At 34.4% G+C, this 10488-nt stretch overlaps 1 pseudogene; it reads left to right on the forward strand.

Annotated features, from left to right (window-relative positions):
* Positions 1-2107: 2107 nt before the first annotated feature.
* Positions 2108-7588, forward strand: LOC121203590 (CLIP-associated protein-like; annotated as a pseudogene).
* The last annotated feature ends 2900 nt before the right edge of the window (positions 7589-10488 follow it).

The following is a 10488-nucleotide window of genomic DNA, read 5'->3' on the forward strand; positions in this document are numbered from 1 at the left end:
AGGTCAAGCATTGTGAAGCAGGTGTATACCATGTTCATTGTGTCTTCTGGTGCTGATTTTCATACCTAATTATTAGTAGATTTAGTTCTTGTGTTCTTATATTTTATTTATGTGTGTTATTTTGCTTATACTAGCTAAACAGATGTTTTTCCTGTGAATATTTTTTTACCTGAGTTAATTGCACCACACATCCCCAAAACTATGACCTTTTTTTCTAAATTGGTCGTCAAAAATTCAAATCATTTTAATTACATCCTCAAACTACTGATGTTATATCAATCAGGTCCTTCCATTACTAAAATTATTAATTAACTGTTAAATTATATGTCAGATTCTTAGTACGACAAAATCTAGAATTGAAGAACTTTAAGAAAAAAATGAATATTGTTAAAATGAATGTTGTAAACATCTTAGTTTTGAGTTTTTGAAGCTTTTACGGAATGCTTTATCGTACACTCTTTGTTTTTAATATTACTTTTTTTTTTTATTTTTATTTTTAAAAGTTGTGCTGCAATGTCTTAATTTTTTTAAAAATAAATCAGTTTAAATTTATCACATAAGATTGGCGTGTCATTTAACAGTTTTAATAACGAAAGACCTGTTGATATAACCTTGATAGTTTGGGATGTAATTAGAGCGTTTTGAGTTTGGGGACCAATTTAGAATAGGGTCAGAGTTTAGGGATTCTGGAATAAATTTTTAACTTAATTCCAAATACCTTGTTAAGCTCACTGCCGTTTTTAAATATTAGTATTTCTGAATATTTATAATCGCTGAATTTCTGTTATTTTCTGATGCCAGGTTTACACATTAAACATATTATATTTAAAAACTGAGTTCAGACAGGAACACATTACTGACCCATCACCTGCCCTTTTCAAAAGCTCCAAGAAGGTGTTTCGCTAATCCACCTGCTGAAAACTTGTATTGAGTAGAGATCACGGTTAAAGGATTTATGTTGGTAAAAGACTGTAAATATTTCTAATTTTTTTGCTTCTGTGAGTGCTAGATTCTTATATGCCTCTGGCTTTGCAGTTACGGTTCTGTAAGTTTTACTATGGAGCTTGTCTGTCCCTCCTTCTGTGGTGCTTTTAATATTCTTTCACTGCACCTAGCCAAGCTAGTGACATTTCAAGTGTGCATAGTGTTTTATCTTCTTGTCTCTTGTGGATGGAACTGTATACAATGCATTAGTTATCTTTAGGTACTTATAAGACATGTTGAGTTGACGACATTTGTTTACTTTCCTATCCAATAAGTGCTTTTCTGGCTTTGCATATTAGCTGTTTCTGAGTTTATTTCCTTGTTTTCAGGCTTGCATTTTTGTGCTTCTTATCAAAGGAGTTCTTGGAGAATTCGAGTCATTGCTGAGATGTTATCCCAGTAAGTGCAGCCTTCTTTTGTAATATAAAATTTTGTACGCTCATAACACTTGCTAATTTCATGTTATGACAATCAGTCCTTTTCAAGTTGGTTGTGATTACTGTGCTGTAATTGCAGAGTCTGCAGATAATTGCATAAAAATGGTATTATTTTCTTATATATCCTCTCCTTTTTTCCACTTCTGTTTTCGGTTTCCTGATTTTGATGTTCCTTTGTAATTTGCAGATGTTGCATAACTGCAAAGTTGCCCGCGTGCTTCCCCGCATAGCTGATTGTGCAAAGAATGACCGTAATGCTGTACTCCGTGCCAGGTATTCCCAGTTAATTTTTTGAATTCTTTTATTTGTTATTTATCTACTCAATTTTCTTCATTCGTAGTCTGTGAATATGCACTGTTGATACTGAACATTGGCCAGATGCACCAGAAATACAGCGATCAGCTGATTTATATGAGATTTGATTAGGTGTTGTGTTGCTGATGCATTAGTGAGTATCTATGTTGCCAATCAATTTTATTCTCTGATGTTTAGTGTACATAGTCATGAAGTCAGCCCATCATGTGAAAGGCTGATGCTGCACTTGACATTGTTTTTTTTTTGTCCAACTCACTGACATTTTAATGAACTTATATTTCTCATAAATTGGGTAATCTGAAAGATGACATCATGTGGCAATGCTAATTCCTAAAACTTAATGTTGTTTACCCATTGCTTATACCTGTTTGAGCCCATGTTAAAATTTGACCATAAGATTAGTGAACTGGGAACTTTATAGGTACGATCAACTGCTAGAATGTGCTACAGAATGTTCACCAAAACTTGGCCAGATCGTTCTCGTCGCTTGTTCTCCTCCTTTGATCCTGCCATTCAAAGGGTATATATATCTTTCTCCATTTGATGGAAATTTGAATAATTCCATTTCCTAGATTGTGATTTTCAATCTTGCTTTTTGCATAGATAATTAATGAAGAAGATGGAGGGATGCATAGGCGGCATGCTTCTCCATCTCTCCGTGACAGAAATGTAAAGATTTCATTTACCTCACAAACTTCTGCTACTTTAAATGTACCTGGATATGGAACGTCTGCTATAGTTGCAATGGACAGAACTTCAAGCTTGTCCTCAGGGACATCTCTCTCTTCTGGGTTGAATTTCTCCCAATCAAAGCCCGTAGGTAAAGGTGCTGAGCGTACTCTAGAGAGTGTATTGCATGCAAGCAAACAGAAAGTTAGTGCTATTGAAAGTATGCTTAGAGGTCTGGACATATCTGAAAAACAGAGGTCGACAAGTTTGGCTCTAGGTATTGGATGGATTTTCTATCTTTTACTTAATTTAAACTTGAAGTTTCATTCTTTAGGTTATTAAATTATGCAGTGATAATTGTCTGAAATTATGTGAAATTTGATTCAATTGTGAGTGGCTAAATTTCTCTTTTATTTCCCACTAGTGCAGGAGTTGACCCTCCATCATTTCGTGATCCACCATTCCCTGCTGCTGTTTCAGCTTCTAATAGTCTCACAAGCTCTTTAGGACTAGAATCAATCACCTCTACTGTTGGTAAAAGTGGTAACCACAATGGTGATCTGATTATGTCTGATATCATCACTCAAACTTCCAAAGATTCAGGCAAGTTGTCATATAGAAGTAATGTGGCAACTGAGTCTTTTCCAGTTTTATCATCATACTCTCCCAGGAGGGCAACTGTAAGGCCAGACCGAGGTTCTATTGAAGATAACACCGGTATCAGAGAGGCCAGTCGGTTTATAAAACCACATATTGACAGGCAATATTTTGACATGCCCTATAGAGATGTAAACTCCAGGCATTCACAGAACAATAATATTCCAAACTTCCAGAGGCCACTTTCAAGAAAGCATGTATCTGGGCGGATCTCTGCTGAAAGGAGAAAGATTTTGATGATAACCAACCGTCACTTGGTGAGATTTCAAATTATGTTGATGGTCCAGCTTCTCTCACCGAAGCCCTAAGTGAGGGGCTTAGTCCTAGTTCTAATTGGTGTGCCAGAGTTGCTGCTTTTATGTATCTCCAGTCTTTGTTGCAGCAGGGTCCAAAAGGTGTTCTGGAAGTGAATCAAAATTTCATGAAGGTAATGAAATTGTTTTTCCAGCACTTGGATGACCCTCACCATAAAGTTGCACAGGCTGCTCTTCAACACTTGCAGATATTATTCCATCATGCCGAAAGCCCTTTGAGAGTTACATGGAAAGGATCTTACCCATGTTTTCTCGCGGTTAATTGATCCAAAGGAGTCGGTTAGGCAACCTTGCTCCACAACATTGGGAATTGTTAGCAAAACTTATAGCATAGATTCTCTTTACCTGCTTTGCTACGTTCTCTTGATGAACAGCGATCACCAAAGGCAAAGCTAGCTGTTATTGAGTTTTCCATTAGTTCCTTCAACAAGCATGCTACGAATTCTGAAGGTTCTAGTAATATTGGCATCCTGATGTTATGGCTTGCTAAATTGAAACCTTTGGTCCATGATAAAAATACCAAGCTTAAGGATGCGGCTATTTCTTGCATTATATCTGTATATTCACATTTTGATGCGATTGCTGTTCTAAATTTTATTCTTAGTTTATCAGTTGAAGAACAAAATTCCTTGAGACGGGCCCTTAAACAGTACACACCTCGTATTGAGGTGGACCTGATAAGCTATTTGCAGAACAAGAAAGAGAGACAGCGGTCTAAGTCATCTTATGATCCATATGATGCTGTTGGAACATGGTCTGAAGAAGGATATGTTGGTGTGTCCAAGAAGAGCCTTTTACTTGGAAGGTATTCTTCTGGTTCCGTTGATAGTGAAGGTGGTAGGAAGGGTTCCACTCAAGATTCAACCCTGATCACTGGCCCTATTGGCCAGGAAACATCTGATGAAACTCAGGTTAACTTATTTCAGAACTTCGGGATCAGTTCAAATGCAGATGTTCTTCCTTCCAAAACCAAAGAATTGTCTTATATGGTTAATTCTAATGATCAGAACTTGGGATCTCAAATGGGACAAGTAGAGAACTTGGAAAGTAGTGTTAACATGGAAGGTCTATCTACTCCACATCTGGAAACTAACGGTCCAAGTAGATTTGATTCTTTAGTGGACGTTAAAGGGGTTGCCTGTGATCATGACATTTCATCAGAGCTGGATCTTAATCATCTCAAACCTGCACCTGTAAAGATTAGCCCTATGCCAGATACAGGTCCTAGCATTCCTAAAATTCTTCACCTGGTGAGTTGGGTGATAATTGTTTTGGCAATCGAGTTTCTTGGAGAAAATAGATTTCTGGACTTCTCATGGTGCTTTATGTTTCAAGAACTTCACACTTAATGAATGATTTCTTCTGTGTTTCCTAGTTCTGCAATGGGATTGATGAGAGCTCTACAGCCAGTAAGCGTGGTGCACTTCAGCAATTAATTGAAATTTCTGTGGCTAATGATATCTCTATTTGGACAAAGGTATTTTTGTTTCCATATAAGTTCTTATAAAACTTTGATTCAAACGGGGTTTTCTTCAGTTGAAACTAGAAAGTTCCTTGACCGTATGATACCGTTACAAAAGAACATGTCCTCTCCCCTTTTATGTCAAATATGCTATTCTATGTTGATGCTAATTGGCTTGTAATATTAATTGTATTTATGCAGTACTTCAATCAGATTTTGACAACTCTACTTGAAGTTTTAGATGATTCCGATTCCTCTATCCGAGAACTTGCCCTGCCATTGATAGTTGAAATGCTTAAAAACCAGGTTTGCTCAGATTTTCACTATATAAGTACTTTGAGACATTATGGGTTTTCTGTTTCATTAATGTGGAAGTGTGCTCTTGTTTCCTCCTTTTTTGACTTGTCATACTTCCAGAAAGATGCTATGGAAGATTCTGTTGAAATAGTAATTGAGAAGCTGCTTCATGTAACAAAGGATATTGTTCCCAAAGTAATTACTTTCCTTCAATCTGTTCTTTTAGAATGTTCTTGCTCCTATCCAACATCTCAATTTGTCTGCTCCATGTTTAGGTTTCAAATGAAGCTGAGAACTGCTTGAACACTGTTATGTCTCAGTATGATCCATTCAGATGTTTAAGTGTATGTGGTTTCTGTCACAAAAGTCTGACTTGTTTTCCTACTACAAATGAAGAGAATATTTTGGCATTTTCATTCTGGTTTCAGGTTATTGGCATTGATGTTTTCAGATAACTGGGTTGCAGGTTATTGTACCTTTATTAGTTACTGAAGATGAGAAGACTCTAGTTATTTGCATAAACTGTTTAACAAAGGTATTTATTCTGAATCTTAATTTGAGTGAAAATTGTTGAATTTATATTTTTTCCCTGACAATTTCTGGCTGAGATTCTGCATGCAAGGAGACATGCATCTTAGAATTTTCTTTTCTGCAGTCTCATGGTACTATAGGATACGAATGGTGTACCACTTTTTATGCTTGCTCTAAACTGTTTTGTGCACATTGTGGGTATGAATAGTGGGTCGAAAACCAATCTGTGAAACATGGGTAAGAGTCACTGGTATCTAAGTATGGCATAGTAAAAGAGAGTAAGTTAAAGGTGCTGTGGTTTACCTTAATCTATGTTTCTTGAACTTTGGTGCTAATGTCAAACATGACAGGGGGAAGAGAAGGGGAATGGTGGGTTGGGGAGGCAGATGAAAGGAGATATTTATTTGATGAATGATTAAAGAAGGATTGCCTTGTCAAAAGGTAATTGTATTCTTTTCTGTCTATGGCCTAAGTGATGTGCACAATTGAATACAGCAAGATATATTATGTGCTTGTATAAAGTTGCTGTATTCTTAGGAATCCTCATTGTTTTCCTGTCTATCTGGATTAAAACTTCTGTCTGCTTTTCCTCTTACTTTTATACTGCTCCTAGAAATAGGTTGTTCCTGCTATTTTTGTGTTGAGATTAAATTTCTAAACCCTTTTCTTTTCTGTTCAGCTTGTGGGCCAGCTATCACAGGAGGATCTAATGTCTCTATTGCCTTCATTTTTGCCTGCTATTTTTGAAGCTTTTGGAAACCAGAGTGCAGATGTCCGTAAGGTAATACTTATGTTCGTGCTTTATAAATTTATCATTATAGAGTAATGCCTCAAGTTTAGGTTTTTATTGGTTGGAGAAAGTAGAAAGAAAAGAAACGGATAAGGGTGAATGTGGTGGAGGAGAGAACCATTGAGATTTGAGAGAACGGCGAGAATTTTATCTTCTGGTGGTAGAAATTGCATTACCATTTTACATTATCTAGCCACTCTATACTTTTAAAGTGATATGATTGCTGTTTGACGTGTCGCCTTCAAAAACCTGTAACAAAGATTGGATTTCTCATAAAAGACATGCAGAAACATTCCAGGATGTCCTGACTTCTGGATAATGGTATAAAAAACTACATGCACAAACATTCCGTTTCAATGAATTTTGCCACGGTGGCTCCATCCTATTCAATGCATATAATTGAAGGGTGCTAGCCATTCAACTTGTGCTTTAGAGGCAGGAGTCCCATTAGTTCCTACTTTGTGTTATTGAAGTGTGGCTGGGGCATGATCCCTATTGCCTAAGATTACAATACATGAATTCGTATTTGTATTTTGCCGATTTCTCACTTTCCTTGGATATTGTTGAGGTCTGATGTCTCGTGACTCATTGCATGATACTTTTGTTGATGGTTACAGACTGTGGTATTCTGTTTGGTCGATATTTATATAATGCTTGGGAAAGCATTTTTGCCACACTTGGAAGGGCTTAACAGCACACAGCTGCGACTGGTTACAATTTATGCTAATCGGATCTCACAGGCCAGATTGGGACCTCCATAGATGCAATGCTACCAACCAATTAGCTGGATCATTTGGATGGAGAGGTTGGTTTTGGGAAATGAATGTATCAACCAATACCATGATTAGCTGGTTCATTTGGACGGAAAGGTCGGGTGTGGGAAATGTATGTTTATTCATTTTGTATTTTTGTAAATTGTGTGAATGAATTCATGGGGTGAGTTTTTGTATTTTTTTTATTTGTTTATAAATATATGTTTTAGTTCTCTTTCACTTGGTTTACTGAGTTTGGAGGCAGAGTGCTTTTGGTGGGATCAAGTAGGTAATTTTCCATTTGTGCCCAAGTTGATGTTGTAATTACATTTCTCTTATAATTATCTTTATATTGATAAAGATATCTGGTTTTGGTGAAATTTATGTACTTTTATTTTATCTAAATATATACATTTTTGTCTTAAACTTATATGATTTTAAAACAGAAACCGCTATTTTTTTAGAAAAAAAAAAAGAAATGGCCTTCAAAAACAAGAACTTAAATTTAAAATAAAATAATGACAAATTTAGTTTAATTTTTTATTTTGGCATTAGCTTATTTTTTATTATTTTAACTAAATTTTTAAAATTTAATCACATTATGTTCTTTTAACTAAAAAGCTTATTAATTTATTAATATTTTGCAGTAGTGATGCGGTAGTGTGATGACAATTAATATATATTTTATTATTGACACGGAAATATTTTAGAAAAATTAGGATTTTTTAAAGAATTTTTAACTTTTTAAATAATTTTTATATTTTTTTGAAGTTTTATAAAGTATACACAAATTATCATGTATGGTAAAATTTAATGATTTAATCAATTTTCTGTCAAAAGAAAAATAAATTATTAAAATTTGAAGATTGAAAATAAAAGTGATCAAGAAAAAAGAATCGAGACGAAAGTACTTTAGAAACTAAAATTATTATTATGCTTTTTAAAATAAAATGATTTTGTTTGTTAAATTATGATTTTAATGGTAGAAGTCTTGTTTTTATCCATTTATCCCCACAATTATGCCGATATTAGAACAATATGAGATCTAAGTTTTAGTTTACATTTATCTACTAATCTATGTAAGTTTGATTGATTGAATCTCATTCACTAAAGATAGAACTTTTTAAGACAACATAAGTACCTAAAGGTGAACAATTTTGGATTCTGATTATGTGTTTCTTAAGCTTGCTTGTCAAAATGTTGCACGGAAAAAGAAAAGAAAAGAAAACTACCCTCTTGTTAGTGCGTAGGGTTTTTTGAACTCATCTTGCTCTTCTCTTCACTTTTCTCTCGAAATCACTTTGGAGGGTTTGGTTACATAGGAAGTCCTCTTTCATTTGAGTCCTCTCCTAGGTTGTTCGAGCCCTTAATGAGCTTAATTGAATACATGGCCATTAATTATTATTTTTTATGTAAACCAAATAAGAACTGAGGTTGGAGCTTCGTAGAAATAGATTAGGGTTCTATAAAGGATTTTATGTTGATTTGGTGGAGGGAATTGGGAGGTCTTGCCCTTTGGTGGAAACAAGAAGCAAGTCTTGGAGTGTTATGGTACTCATAAAATCAAATAGATATAGTGGTTGAATATGTGTAGGATAGGAGATGGAGGAGTTAATTTCTATATAGGAGTCTACAAAGATTTGGCAAAAGTTATTGTGGAAATGAAATATCAGAGGTTTAAGGGGGATCTAAAGTAACCATGGATCTGGTTTTTTTTTTGAGTGTAATATTGTTAGGTCTTAAGATGAAAAAGAAGAGGTTGTGATATTTTTTTGGCAATTGAAGAGGTCGTGATATTGATGAAATTCAAGTTCAAATGTTTAATGAATGGATTGATAGATGCATTTTTTAATTGAAAATTGTTGGTGCAGAATAAATTTGGTCTAATCCTAGGGTTGATGTAAATGATATACAAGAAAGATAGGATCGAGCTTTTATCAATGTGGAGTGGTTGATAATTAAAACAAGCTATGAAATTGTAGAACTATTTGTTGAGTTAAATCATAGCTCGATTGTAGTTGCATGCCATAAAAGAGCCCAGAAAAAGGGAAAAAAATGTTTAGGTTCAAGTCCACATGGTTGCTTGATGAGGAAAGTGCAAATGTAACCATGAATGTCTAGATTTATCCAGTGTGGGGTCAGGAATAGAAATTTTCTCTTAGAAACTATAATTGAAGGGGAAGTAAAAGAACTCCAAGATTCATTTTAATCAAAGCAAACAATTAACAAGATCAAGGACCTAAAAGCACAACTTGATGGGATTCCTGAGTCAGAGAGTGTTATTAACATAGAGATCGAGAGTTAAACGACAACAAGAAGGTTACATAAATAATAGGGTTATCCATGCCACCATCATTAATCACAAGAGGATGAATAAAATTCATAGGATCAAAGATTATACTAGGGAATGGGTTCTAGATGAAAGGTTGGTGAAATAATTGTTGGAAAAATTGATTCAAAAAATAATGTTTTAAGGCATTGTAGAAGTTTAAAAGTTTTCTTAAATTTGAGCCTTATGATATTTATAGCAATAAACTTTTAATCAAAATTTATAGATGTGCTTTGTATGAGGCAGTCTAAGTTAATCTCGACTTTTTATTGAATGACCTTCTCTGCTAGCCTCAAAGCTCGAAATCCTTTGAGTGTAAGATCAAATAAAATGAATAAGTGCACAAAATAAAATTTTTTCTTAACTTTCAAATGGAAAAGTTAATTCTCTTTATAGAACTAAAAACTGTGAGCTTTACATAGAAAATATAATTTATTCTAAAAATAAAATTTTGCTATTTTCTAGTAGAATCACGATACTCTAAACAGATTGTGAAAATAACTTAGCTCATAGTTCCTACTTATAGACAAATAGTACAAGAATTCTACTTGAAGAATATGTAATTAAATAATAATATTTATTAGAAATTATGAATTCTACTAGGAGTAGAACACATTAGGGGTGACAATTGATGTGTTGTAGATGATATGGTAAATTAGGTTATTTTCACACTTAAGGAGCTTGTTTTCAGGTAGCATTTAGAATCATTTTATGTGTTTTATCATAGTTAGTAGGAGTTGTATTAGATATTACTTTTAAATTTGTTTGCATATACTTTGAGCATTTACATTACTTACTTTTAATTGTGAAATGATCTTGTGTGAAAAAGGCATTCTAGGTTTTTAAAGGATGATGAAATGGTGAGACACTCAAGTGGTGAGAAGAATTATGTAAGAGGAGTCATTGTCGCAAATACAAATACTCTTGTTGCGTCCAAGAGTCCACTGCCTT

The sequence above is a fragment of the Gossypium hirsutum genome, chromosome D07 (assembly GCF_007990345.1).
Source record: "Gossypium hirsutum isolate 1008001.06 chromosome D07, Gossypium_hirsutum_v2.1, whole genome shotgun sequence".
Taxonomy (NCBI): domain Eukaryota; kingdom Viridiplantae; phylum Streptophyta; class Magnoliopsida; order Malvales; family Malvaceae; genus Gossypium; species Gossypium hirsutum.